At 40.4% G+C, this 12593-nt stretch overlaps 1 pseudogene; it reads left to right on the forward strand.

The window, feature by feature from the left end:
- The first annotated feature begins 12127 nt into the window (after positions 1-12127).
- Positions 12128-12227, forward strand: LOC113300697 (annotated as a pseudogene).
- The last annotated feature ends 366 nt before the right edge of the window (positions 12228-12593 follow it).

Here is a 12593-nt window from a genome sequence, read left to right on the forward strand (position 1 = left end):
ACCTTATTAACTTTGTGAATTTAGATGTGGCTAGCTTTGAAAAAACCATCATGAATATCGAGGCCCGGTGGTGGCCAGCCTTGCCGAATGCAGGAATTCATAAATGAGAACCTCAGGTATACATTATTTGTCCATAATATCTTTGTGCTCGATCTGATTTTCTAATACACATACATAATAAAATGTTATTTCATGTTGTTGATAGTGGTTTTTGGCTTAGGGTTAAAATCGTAAAACCTTAGTCAAACAGTGACGTCACACTTGAGTAATAATGTCGTCACTAGCACATTTATTGAACCATTCAACATGTCTACGTAAAATTACCGGGGTACCTTTTTATGTATATGCCATGCTCCACGGCAGAGCCCTCGGTACTGACTGGCATCATCTCTATGCATGCCAGCCGTGCATGCTAGCCAAACGTGTCAATGGCATGTCATGCCAGCCACATCTCCGCGCCAAAGGCATGCCAACCATGCCATCCGCACCACCGTGCCAATGGCATGCCATGCCAGCCACTCTACGCGCCAAAGACATGCCAACCATGCCAGCCGCACCATCGTGCCAATGGCATGCCATGCCAGCCACATCTCCACGCAAAGGCATGTCAACCATGCCAGCGGCACCACAGTGCCAATGGCATACCATGCCATCCACATCTTCGCGCCAAGGCATGCCAACCATGACAGCCGCACAACGATGCCAATGGCATACCATGTCATCCATATCTCCGCGCCAAGGCATGCCAACCATGCCAGCCGCACCACCATGCCAGCCACATCTCCGCGCCAAGGCATGCCAGCCGCACCACGGTGCCAATGGCATACCATGCCAACCACATCTCCGCGACAAGGCATGCCAACCATGCCAACCGCACCACAGTGTCAATGGCATACCACGCCAGCCCGCCAAGGCATGCCAATCATGCTAGCCGCACCACGGTGTCAATGGCATGCCATGCCAGCCACATCTCCGCGCCAAGGCATGCCAACCATGCCATCCACATATCCGCGCCAAGGCATGCCAACCATGCCAGCCGCACCACAGTGCCAATGGCATACCATGCCCGCCACATCTCCGCGCCAAGGCATTCCAACCATGCCAGCCAGATCTCCGCACTAAGGCATGCCAACTATGCCAGCCGTACCACAGTGCCAATGTCATACCATACCAGCCACATCTCCGCGCCAAGGCACGCCAACCATGCCAGCCGCACCACAGTGCCAATGGCATGCCATGCCATGCCAGCCACATCTCCGCGCCAAGGCATGCCAATCATGCCAGCCGCACCACAGTGCCAATAGCATACCATGCCAGCCACATCTCCGCTCCAAGGCATGCCAACCATGCCAGCCGCACCACAGTGCCAATGGCATACCATGCCAGCCACATCTCTGCGCCAAAGTCAGGTCGGCCTTACCAAATGCCCCTGGCAGCCAAACGAAGGGTTGCAACAATCAACGGCTACCCTTCCATCTGAGATGCATATCTCAGCCGTCCAAGTTCGCCACCTAACGCATGGAAACTTCCGACCCAAGGCCAAACATCACGGTTTTTCCAAAACCATAATTTTGGTCACGCCTAAAAAAGCCAAAGCCATGCCGGCCCTACCACATGCCGCTGGCTGCCAAACTAACGGTTGCAACAATCAACGGCTACCCTTCCACCTGATATGCAGATCTCAGCCGCCCAAGTTCGCCACCTAAAGCATAGCAATTTCCGGCCCACGGTCAAACATCACGGTTTTGCCAAAACCATAATTTTGGTCACGCCTAAAAAAGCCAAAGCCATGCCGGCCCTACCACATGCCGCTGGCTGCCAAACTAACGGTTGCAACAATCAACGGCTACCCTTCCACCTGATATGCAGATCTCAGCCGCCCAAGTTCGCCACCTAAAGCATAGCAATTTCCGGCCCACGGTCAAACATCACGGTTTTGCCAAAACCCTAATTTTGGCCGCACCTAGAATATGCCAAAGCCATGTCGGCCCTACCACATGTCACTGGCAGCCAAACGAAGGGTTGCAACAATCAACGGCTACCCTTCCATCTGAGATGCATATCTCAGCCGTCCAAGTTCGCCACCTAACGCATGGAAACTTCCGACCCAAGGCCAAACATCACGGTTTTGCCAAAACCATAATTTTGGTCACGCCTAAAAAAGCCAAAGCCATGCCGGCCCTACCACATGCCGCTGGCTGCCAAACTAACGGTTGCAACAATCAACGGCTACCCTTCCACCTGATATGCAGATCTCAGCCGCCCAAGTTCGCCACCTAAAGCATAGCAATTTCCGGCCCACGGTCAAACATCACGGTTTTGCCAAAACCCTAATTTTGGCCGCACCTAGAATATGCCAAAGCCATGTCGGCCCTACCACATGTCACTGGCTGCCAAACGAAGGGTTGCAACAATCAACGGCTACCCTTCCATCTGAGATGCAGATATCAGCCGTCCAAGTTCGCCACCTAACGCATGGCAACTTCCGGCCCAAGGCCAAACATCACGGTTTTGCCAAAACTCTAATTTTGGCTGCGCCTAAAATATGCCTTAGCCATGCCGGCCCTACCACATGCCGCTGGCTTCCAAAAGAAGGGTTTCAACAATCAACGACCACCCTTCCTCCTGAGATGCAAATCTCAGCCGTATAAAATCGCCACCAAACGATTTGCGGCAATCTCTTGGCCACGATGCCAAAATCCTAATTTGATCGTGCCAAGAGCATGCGCGCGCTACAACCATGCCGCTGGTTGCTAGACGAAGGGTTGCAACAATCAACGGCTGTCTTTCCTCCTGAGATACAAATCTCAGCCATACAAACTTTCCACCAAACGATTTGTGGCAATCTCTTGGACACGGCGCCAATTCTTAGCCACGATGCCAAACCCTAATTTGGCCGTGCCAAGAGCATGAAGCGCTGCAGCCATGCCGCTGGTTGCTAAACGAAGGGTTGCAACAATATACGGCTACCCTTCCTCCTGAGATGCAGATCTCATCCGTACAAACCTTCCACCAAACAACTCGTGGCAATGTCTTGGATGCGATGCTAACTCTCTGGTCATGACACCAACCTGGCTACGATGCCTATTCTTTGGTCACCGCACCAACTTGGCTACAAACACCAAATCCTTTGGCCACGCCACACGTAGCAACATGCTACAAGTTTTCCACGAAAACACTCGAGACATCAAAACATGTCACAAACTGGGGGATGCTCATCAGGGTATTGGTCTGGCGGTTTACAACGTGCGGCGTACACTACGCCCGTTACAGGAAAGTGTCATAAGGGTGAAGCGTTTAGTAAATACAAGAAGTAATGGTGAAACATTTTCTTCATTACGGAAACATCAATTCCAGGCGTTACCCGTTACCATTTTCTTACATATACTCAACCGTTTCCACTTCTTACGAGACCAGGGTACGTTTCATTGCGACTTGTATAAATAGGTCTCACCTATTTCCACAAAAAAAAAAAGTTCGGGTCAGGAGAATAGAACACTCAGAAATCACTTGTTAGCTTTCCACTTTCTGATACAAGTCGTCAAACAACTACTCTTCCCAAATCAACTATTCTGATCTCAACACTCTCTTCGCTTCCCTCCCTAGACTAACCCTTCTCCTTCACTTTGTGACCGAAGCAAGTCTAGAACGTCCATTTCTTGGTTTAGGCCGGATTTGTACAGATTGATCTCTCGAATCAAAGTACTCCCTTGCAGTACATTGTTTAGGGTTTAGACTCGTTTCTCACCCACACACCTGAAATTACCAAAATCAGCAGAAACTGTTTTCACCCTCAAACAATTGGCGACCACAGTGGGAGATTAATCTATCGGTCATAATATCAACTTTCACCAGAGATTGAGGTTTACGACCGGAGGTGTGAGAGTGATCATATAGTTGTCTTTTCCTCTTGTGCTCAGCTCTGCTTTCCTCTGCTTTTGCGTGTTTTCATTCTTACACAACTATATACACTCCTCTTCTTTTACATTTGGAGGAATATGTAGAATCCTTTCTTCATAAGTATCATAAGGATCAATATAGGCTCTTCGTAACTCATACTTTCGTCTCCTCCATGGACCAGACATCCCCTTAACCATGGTTATCTTAGAAGACTCAGGTAAATGAAATGATTTCTGAAAAAACATAGTTATCAATGAATATTCAGATGCAAAGAAAGTATGTAGAGACAAGATGAGATGAGATTAAAGTTATAAAAAGTTGGGAAATAACCGAATCATTTCAGCGACAAAACCAGCGAAAAAACCGAATCATTTATGCCATCATTTCAGAGGCAAAACTAGTTGGGAAATAACCGAATAATTGCCTCATTCTTAATTAAAGTTATAAAAAGTGTAAACAGAAGTAAGATAAGATTTGTACCTGTAGTTCATTCCAAATATCATTTTTGTACTTATCGGGCACATGCTTCCATGTTTTGTACGAGATATGGACAAGAGTACGAAACAATGAGCCTTGCATGTGGCCGTATGATGTTGCATTGGGAGAAATGGGAAGACCATTCTCATCTACTTTAACTTCTGCCATAATAACCTTCAAAATAACAACTAACATCTATCAGAGAAAGAAGTATAACAACCTTTGTCACTATCCACATAAACACATGAAACAGAACTTGTCAATAATGCGCAAGTTATAAAGAAAAACTTAGGAGAAAAAGAGCACAAACAGAACCTATCATTGTCGCATTTCAGAGCACAAACAAAACACATGAAACGGAAACAACTTTAAACCATCATTGTCACGGAAACAACTCTAATCCACACAAGCTTTAAACCACAGAATAGACACATATAAGCTTCTTTAAACTCTCATTGTCAGTAAGAACTGACTGATAAACAGTAGGAATTTCAATACTATCTATGGAGGAAGTTAGTCCTTGAGATGAATCCAACACCACATACCACCCTTTTCAGAAATATCATTTGAGTAGAACACTTGTATCGCTTCAGATGCAAGAATAAACGGCTCATCCAGAGCTCCGTCAATGCTTTTCATCTTAGACAAGTTAACCTTTATCAAATTTGAATTTGGATCAACCTTGCACCCATTAGTCTTGTCTTCAACCTTCACCCGATCACAATAAAAAACTGTTTCTTCAAATTCCATATAATTCAACTTGATAATCTTCCTAATGACTCCATAATAGGTCATTTCTTTTTCCTAGTAATCTGTGTCTGCGGACTTCTCTCTACAACTTGTAATATCTCTCATTGACACACCATTGTTTTGTGATAAAACACCCCCTCGTAATCTTGTGTACAGAAAGTTAATCCATTGACTTGGTATCTTTTATACGACTGCGCCTTGAAGAGAGGTCCATGCACTAGTCGTCGTAGTGTTGAATTCTCTTAATTAGCTTTTAACAACTGCAAGAGAACATGTGTGAGATTAAGATAAGTAACAAACCCAGTAGACACAAAATAGTAGTAAACTTTCATACTAGGCACACAGTCAGACCATTACACAACCAAGGTACAAGCTATAAGTTAGTATGTTACCTCTTCTCGTAACCACAAAAGAAAATTTGAGGTATTCTTGGATGAACAGTTTCTCTAACCATTAGAGCTCGCGCAATTAACATAGGAATCATACTTCCTACAATCAAACAATAACTCAAAAATATTATATCGAGATACATAATAACAGGCCAAAAGCTCAAAGGTGTAAAACTAAAAATTTGTACCTTTGCCACTTATATAACCCATCGTACTTAGAGAGAATCCATTTGCGAGCTTGTTCAAACTGCACTTGAGTTAGAGTAATATCCATAGCTTTACTTAAAGGAATCTTATCAGCAAATTCATCGTCATCATCAAAAAAATTCCATTTGAGTATGCTTATGAGTACCCTCACCATCTTTTGACAGACCCTCCATACCATATAAGCTGGCTTCTCGCAGCGTATACCCTCTTGCAATGATCCCCATCAATGTACCTTTTGTTGCGCACAACCCTTTGAAACCTTTCATTAACCTACAAAGTTAATGACATTAAACAACAAAGTCAGTTACGTAAGACAACACTCAATTTATAGACATTGAAGGACAACAAAGTCAGTTGGCATCACTCAAGTTATAGACAATATTAAACAATGAAGTCAGTTTTGGTGATTACCTCTCAAAGGGATACATCCACCTGAATCTCACCGGATCGAAGATTAATGCTTCAACTGCAAGATGTATCATCAGGTGAATACTGATAACAAAGAACGACGGAGGAAAATGTTTCTCCAGAACACACATTGCTTCTACGAGGCTGGCTTTTTATTTTAACAGATGTTCCAGGTTGATAACCTTCGCGCACACAATGTTAAAAAAGTTGATGATCCTGAGAAGAGAAATGCGTAGCTCTTTAGGTATTGATGTTGTTGTATGAACCAGCAGCGGAAGCAGATGCTGTATTACGACATGGTAATCATGAGACTTGAAGTTCCTTAGCTCCGGAGGATTAACACTGACACAATTGCGAAGATTTGAAGAGAAACTGGACGGCACCTTTAGATTCTTCAAAACTGTACAAAAGTCAATTTTCTCCTTCTTCATCATCTCAAATGATCCTCTTTCTATTGTTGTTTTACCAGTCTCAGCATCCTCTTTCAACCACAACTTCTTTCTTATCCCCATATCTTTCATATCTTGACGTGCAGCGGGACTATCCTTTGACTTGCTATTTCCCATCATAGTATTCAGAAGATGCTCCGTTATATTCTTCTCTGTGTGCATGACATCTGTAATATGGCGAATTGCATTTGATCCCCAGTTAGGCAAGTCATAGAGAATAAATCTTCGTGTAAACAAATAATATTGGTCATTAACCTCATCTTATGCATTGGTATCACCATCTGTTTCCGCTTCATGATAAGCTTTCCTTTTTCTTTTCAAACTTGCTAGTGGAGGTTGTTTTCCCTTACCCTTCTTGGATCTGATTTTCCCTACAATCTCTTGTATCTGCTGCCCTGTTAGCGGCCATGGAGTTGTTCGATGCTCTACCCCTCCATCGAAATTTTTCATGTCATCGCGATACTTATGTTTCGCTGGTAGCCATCTTCGATGTCCCCTATAGCAGATCTTCTTAGTAAATGGGAGATAATCAGCAACAGTGCCTTCACCACAAGAAGGACAGGAAAAATATCCATGAGTTACACAACCAGATAAAGTACCTAACGCCAGAAAATCATAAATTTCCCATAACAACCATGATCTCATCAAGAATTCAGTATTGCTGAAGGCGTCAAATGCTATAACACCATCCCATAACTCCTTCAAGTCATCCACCAATATTTCTAAATAAACATCAAAGTTTTTACCGGGAGCTTCAGGGACTGATATCAGCAATGTCAACATGGAGAATTCCCGCTTCATACACAACGAATGAGCTAAATTATAAATACATAGAATCACTGGCCAACAGTTGTGTGCAAGACCGAAACACCCATTCGGATTGAAACTATCAGTTGATATCCCAAGTGTAACATTCCTTGGTTCCTTGGAAAACTCAAGCGAAAAACTATTTGCACATCACCAAGTTGAAGAATCGACGGGATGACGCATGGCATTTATATTTGACTTTTCTCTAGAATGCCAAGTCATTGCCTCCGCGATCCATGGTTCACTATAAAACCTTTTCAGCCTTTAACCAATGAAAAATGTCTTACCGTTTTATGAGTAATAGTAGTAAGCTTCCTATCATCATTAAAAACCTTCTTATACCTAGATTCTTGACAAACAGGACACTTCACCAACGATGCACGATCCTTCCAATACAAAACACATTCATTTACGCAAGAATCATATGTTATATAATCCATTCCTAGTGCTTGGATCATATTTTTCACTTCTGGGTACTTAGATGGCAACGTGTTTTCTTCAGGAAGCAACTCCTTTATCAACTCTAAGAGTGCAGTCGTACCATTATCAGAAAACCCATACTGTGTCTTGATGTGATTCAATTTGATAGAAGCATACAATGTTGTGATTCCTTTAGGACATGAAGGATATAACGGTTCTTTTGCACGGTCATAGACAGATTTCCTTTTCTTCCTTTTCCTAGTTCTAGCATCATTATGAATCCCACTATCTATTCCAATATTATCATCTACCCCTATAGCAACACCAACATCCTCAAAAACATCTCCTAAATTATCACCCACGCCTATAGAAGGATCAACAACTACATCTCCTACATTTTCTACATTCTCAGCTAAATTGCCATTACTAGTATTATCCTCATGTGACCGTGATTCTACCTCTAACTTTTCCCCATGAAAACACCATGGTGTGTACGTAGATTGAATACCATACTTAAGCAAATGCAATGAAATGTTACTAAGTGGTTCCAATCCTTTACCATTCTTACATCTAACACAAGGGCATGAGTATAAGGTATTTCCACCACCATTTTTATGAACAAATTCTATAAATGACCTAACACCTTCCATGTACTGAGCATATTTACGGGAACATTTCATCCAGCCCTTATCAACCATAGATGACATATCCTAAAGATTGACAGTATCTATGTTAAATGAAAATTCTGACCATATATGTATTCAACATCAATACAAAACAAGCAGCATTTTAGATCAATGAAATGAATACAACCAAACAATAGAGCTAGGTCATGAAGTTCTCGTGATTTCTTTTCACTCAGAACTTCAAAGCTACATGTTAGAATTCAAGTGTATAAACTCCGACAGTTTCCATTCCATGAAGTTGATATTCCCACTTGAAGTCTAACCTGTAGCTATGAACTGAATCACGATAACCTGCTAACCAATTCTATTTTTACATATCCGCTTCATCCATTTCTTGTTCTCATCATATGATATATTACTCTTCAAAATCAAACACAGTACTTTACAAGATCATACAAAGTACTTAAAAAACTTCTTAAGTTCAGTTCATATAATAGAAATTAAACCCTAAACTGAAAATATATCAAAACCCCTAAAACAACTTAACATAAAACAATAATTTAAACTTATACCTTTCTATGTTCCTCAGTTATTCATAGTTATTTCTTCAAAGTAGTTCACCTCTTCAACCTTGGAAAACCCTAAAATGGAAAAATAAAATCGTGTTAGCTTCACATATGAAACCTTTAAATCGAAAGAGAAAAAAGAAATCGAAAAACTGAAATCGGAAACAACATATTTCAGATAAAACCCTAAAATCGATAGACTAAAATGAAAAAAAGAAAAGAAAAAAACTTGTGAAGCCAATATCAAACTTATATAGACAATGACGCCCAAACCAGAAGACAAAAAATGCAATCACTGCCGCATATTTTGTGGACAAGAATCCCATATTATAAGTTATAACCTATTCTGATTCCTAGAACTAGAGATTTTAAAGAAGAGAAAATCAATTCTACTAAAAGGATTTTACCTATGTAAAAAGTAGTCAAAAGATGTATGCTTTTTTTTTACTTAACTCTCAAGTATGATGGCTAATTGAGAAGCAATTACAGCAAAATATTACCTACTTCCATTCTAAATAACTTGAAGTCCAATGGAAGAAACATAAGATTAACAAAGAAAATGGAAACAAGAACTAATTTTAAGCGCTCTCAAATTTCAGAATTATGCAAAAAAAAACTGAAAAAATATAACTATGCATACATCACTGATAATGCTTCAAGGCGCTCAGTCTCGGACACCAGATTTTGACAACATATGCGCAAACTTCTGATTTCACTATCTAACAAATATGTCATAAATGAAAAGATCCATAGATCTTCCAAGCACTAGAATGTACTATACAAGCTTCAAAAATTGTCAAAACATAGTGACAAGCAACTAAAACAACAAAGGGATTTTTTAAGAATGAAATAGGACTATGAGAACTTAATGCAGTTCAGGCCCAAATGTATATTACCTCAATAAATTTGTTACTTATACATTATAATGTAGATGACAAGCATAAATCTCACTTGCACAACTTACAAAAAACACCCAAAAACCAAAACAGCACAATCTTTCGGTTTACATTCTTTACTGTCATTCAGTTCTTGAAATTGAATAAACATTACATAGTTACTTAACATTCAGTTTCTTTAAACACAGAACATTGTTACTTATACATTATAGTGCAGATGACAAGCATAAATCTCACTTGCATAACTTACAAAAAACACCCAAAAACCAAAACAACACAGTCTTTCGGTTTACAAATTTCTTTACTATCATTCAGTTCTTGAAATTGAATAAAAATTACATAGTTACTTAACATTCAGTTTCTTTAAACACAGAACAATCAGTTCTTTCAACTAAACCGTCTCCATTCTTATATTTACAAACACTAAATAACATTTATAATTACTGGTTCTAAACCATATATGATTATAAAGCAGATCCAACCAGCAAATTTTCTAATAAAGCCATTACAAAAACCACCCCAACTCTATTACTTCACCTTGGTAACTAAAATAAATCATACATCAGATTGAGGACCGATCTAGAAAACCCAAGTCCCCGAGATGTATTTACTCTATTAGCTGCTTGAAACTAAAATCAAAATCCCTAAAATCGTGAAACCCTAGAATCTATTAACTTAAATCGAAAAACTAATACTGATAAATACTTACCAGATCGAATACAAGATTGCAACTGAAGATCGATTTTAGATCGAGACATGAACTGAATCTTCAGTTGATATTAAGGGGAGAAAATATATCCGGGAGCAGAAAAATAAAGAGCGGGTGGTGAAAAATGAAACTGGATCAGAAAATTCTAAGGATAATACCCCGAGGGATTAGTACTGTAGTTTATAAGGTTGAAAGGGTGGAAAAATAAAGAAGAGGACTGACCAAACTTTGACTTGGGCGTAAAAAGACGTCAAAGTGTTCCCGACCACACGCGTGCTTCGCATGTATGAACACCTTGCCGTTGCTATTCACAACCGGAAGATTGTTGTTGCTAAATTCGAAACAGAAATACGTCGTTGCGAAAATATAGCAACGACGCTACTGTTGTTGCTACTCTGGGTTGCTATATCCTTAAAATGGTGTAGTGTTGCCTAATTGCATCTAATAAAGGAAGCTTTATGGTGACTTGCTTAAAAACCTCCAATATCACATTAAAGTTTGATTCCTTCTTTGTTGGTACTAATACCTGGGGAAATGGGGCTCTAGGCACAGAATCATACCTCTCAGGAACCGAATTGGCATCATCAGAAATTTTATCAGTCTCCTCAGCTACTGGTGGTCCCGAGTGGTGTGATCATGAGGGGTGAACTACAATATGTTCACTATAAGGCATGGTTACCTTATTGTCTACAACTTTACCATTTCTAAGGGTTCTAACAGCATTTAATTGATTCGATGGTTTTGCACCTATTTCATGAACTCCTCTAGGGTTGGGTTGTGTTTGACTAGGAAACTTACCTTTTGCTCTCAAAGACTCATTTATTTGACTAACCTGGTTTTTTAACTCGGAAATAGCCTGACTATTCTCTTATCCTATCCTATTACTAGCTTGTAGACTTTGTTTTACGGATAACTGAAATTTTGCAGTTTGCTGAGTTAACAAGGCGAGAGATTCCTCTAAACTTAGGATTTTCTTATCTGACTGATTCTGAAACTGAGCTGATCCTGAAGGATTCTTAGTATAGCCAAAACCTGGGGGAGCATTAGAATTACTAAACTGACCTTGACTCCGGCCTTTAGACCACGAAAGGTTCGGATGGTTTCTCCAACCAGGATTATAGGTTTCTGAATATGGGTCAATCTTTTGACGGTTATCAAATCTAACGTTATTATAAAAAACATTGGCTTTCTCTTCATTATTTTGGCCTTCCCAAAAAGGCTCTACTCTACCATTAGTGTGACCCATTTCTAAAGCTTCTAACCTTTTTGTTATAGCAGCAATTTTGGCATCTGATTCAAAGCCTCCTTCTACCCTATTAATGTTTCCTCTGCCTAGAAGAATTTTTTTTTGGGGTCCCCTATTATTTTCCCATTGTTGGGTCTTTTTGGCGGTTTCATTCAAAAATTTCATCGCCTCATCAACTGTTTGGTTTTCAAACCCACCTGTACACATAGATTCTACTATGGTTGTAGTGGAATAATCTAAACCCTCATAAAGTATCTGAACTAGCCTAACCTTTTCTAAACCATGATGAGGACATTGTGTCAAAAAATCATTGAACCTTTCCAAATACCTATACAAATATTCTCCGTCCTGTTGAGAAAACGTGCATATTTGAGTCCTAATAGACGATGTTTTGTGCCTAGGGAAAAACTTGTTCAAAAAGGAAAATGTAAGTTGTTCATATGTTTCGATTAACCCGGAAGCTAAACTACATAGCCACGATTTGGCTTTATCTTTTAGGGAAAAGGGGAATTACCTAAGTTTCAAAGCATCATCATCAAGGTTTCTAATTTTTAGGGTACTACAAATTTCCTCAAAGTCCCTAACATGGAAATAGGGGTTTTCATTTTCTTTTCCTAAAAATTTTGGGAGCATCTGTAGGGTCCCTGGTTTAAGTTCATTTGCTTCAGTTTCAGCTACCCTGATACACGAGGGACGAGTAGTCCTAGTAGGATTCAACAAGGCTTTCAAAGTTTCCATTTTTG

The sequence above is a fragment of the Papaver somniferum genome, chromosome 7 (genome assembly GCF_003573695.1).
Source record: "Papaver somniferum cultivar HN1 chromosome 7, ASM357369v1, whole genome shotgun sequence".
Lineage (NCBI taxonomy): Eukaryota > Viridiplantae > Streptophyta > Magnoliopsida > Ranunculales > Papaveraceae > Papaver > Papaver somniferum.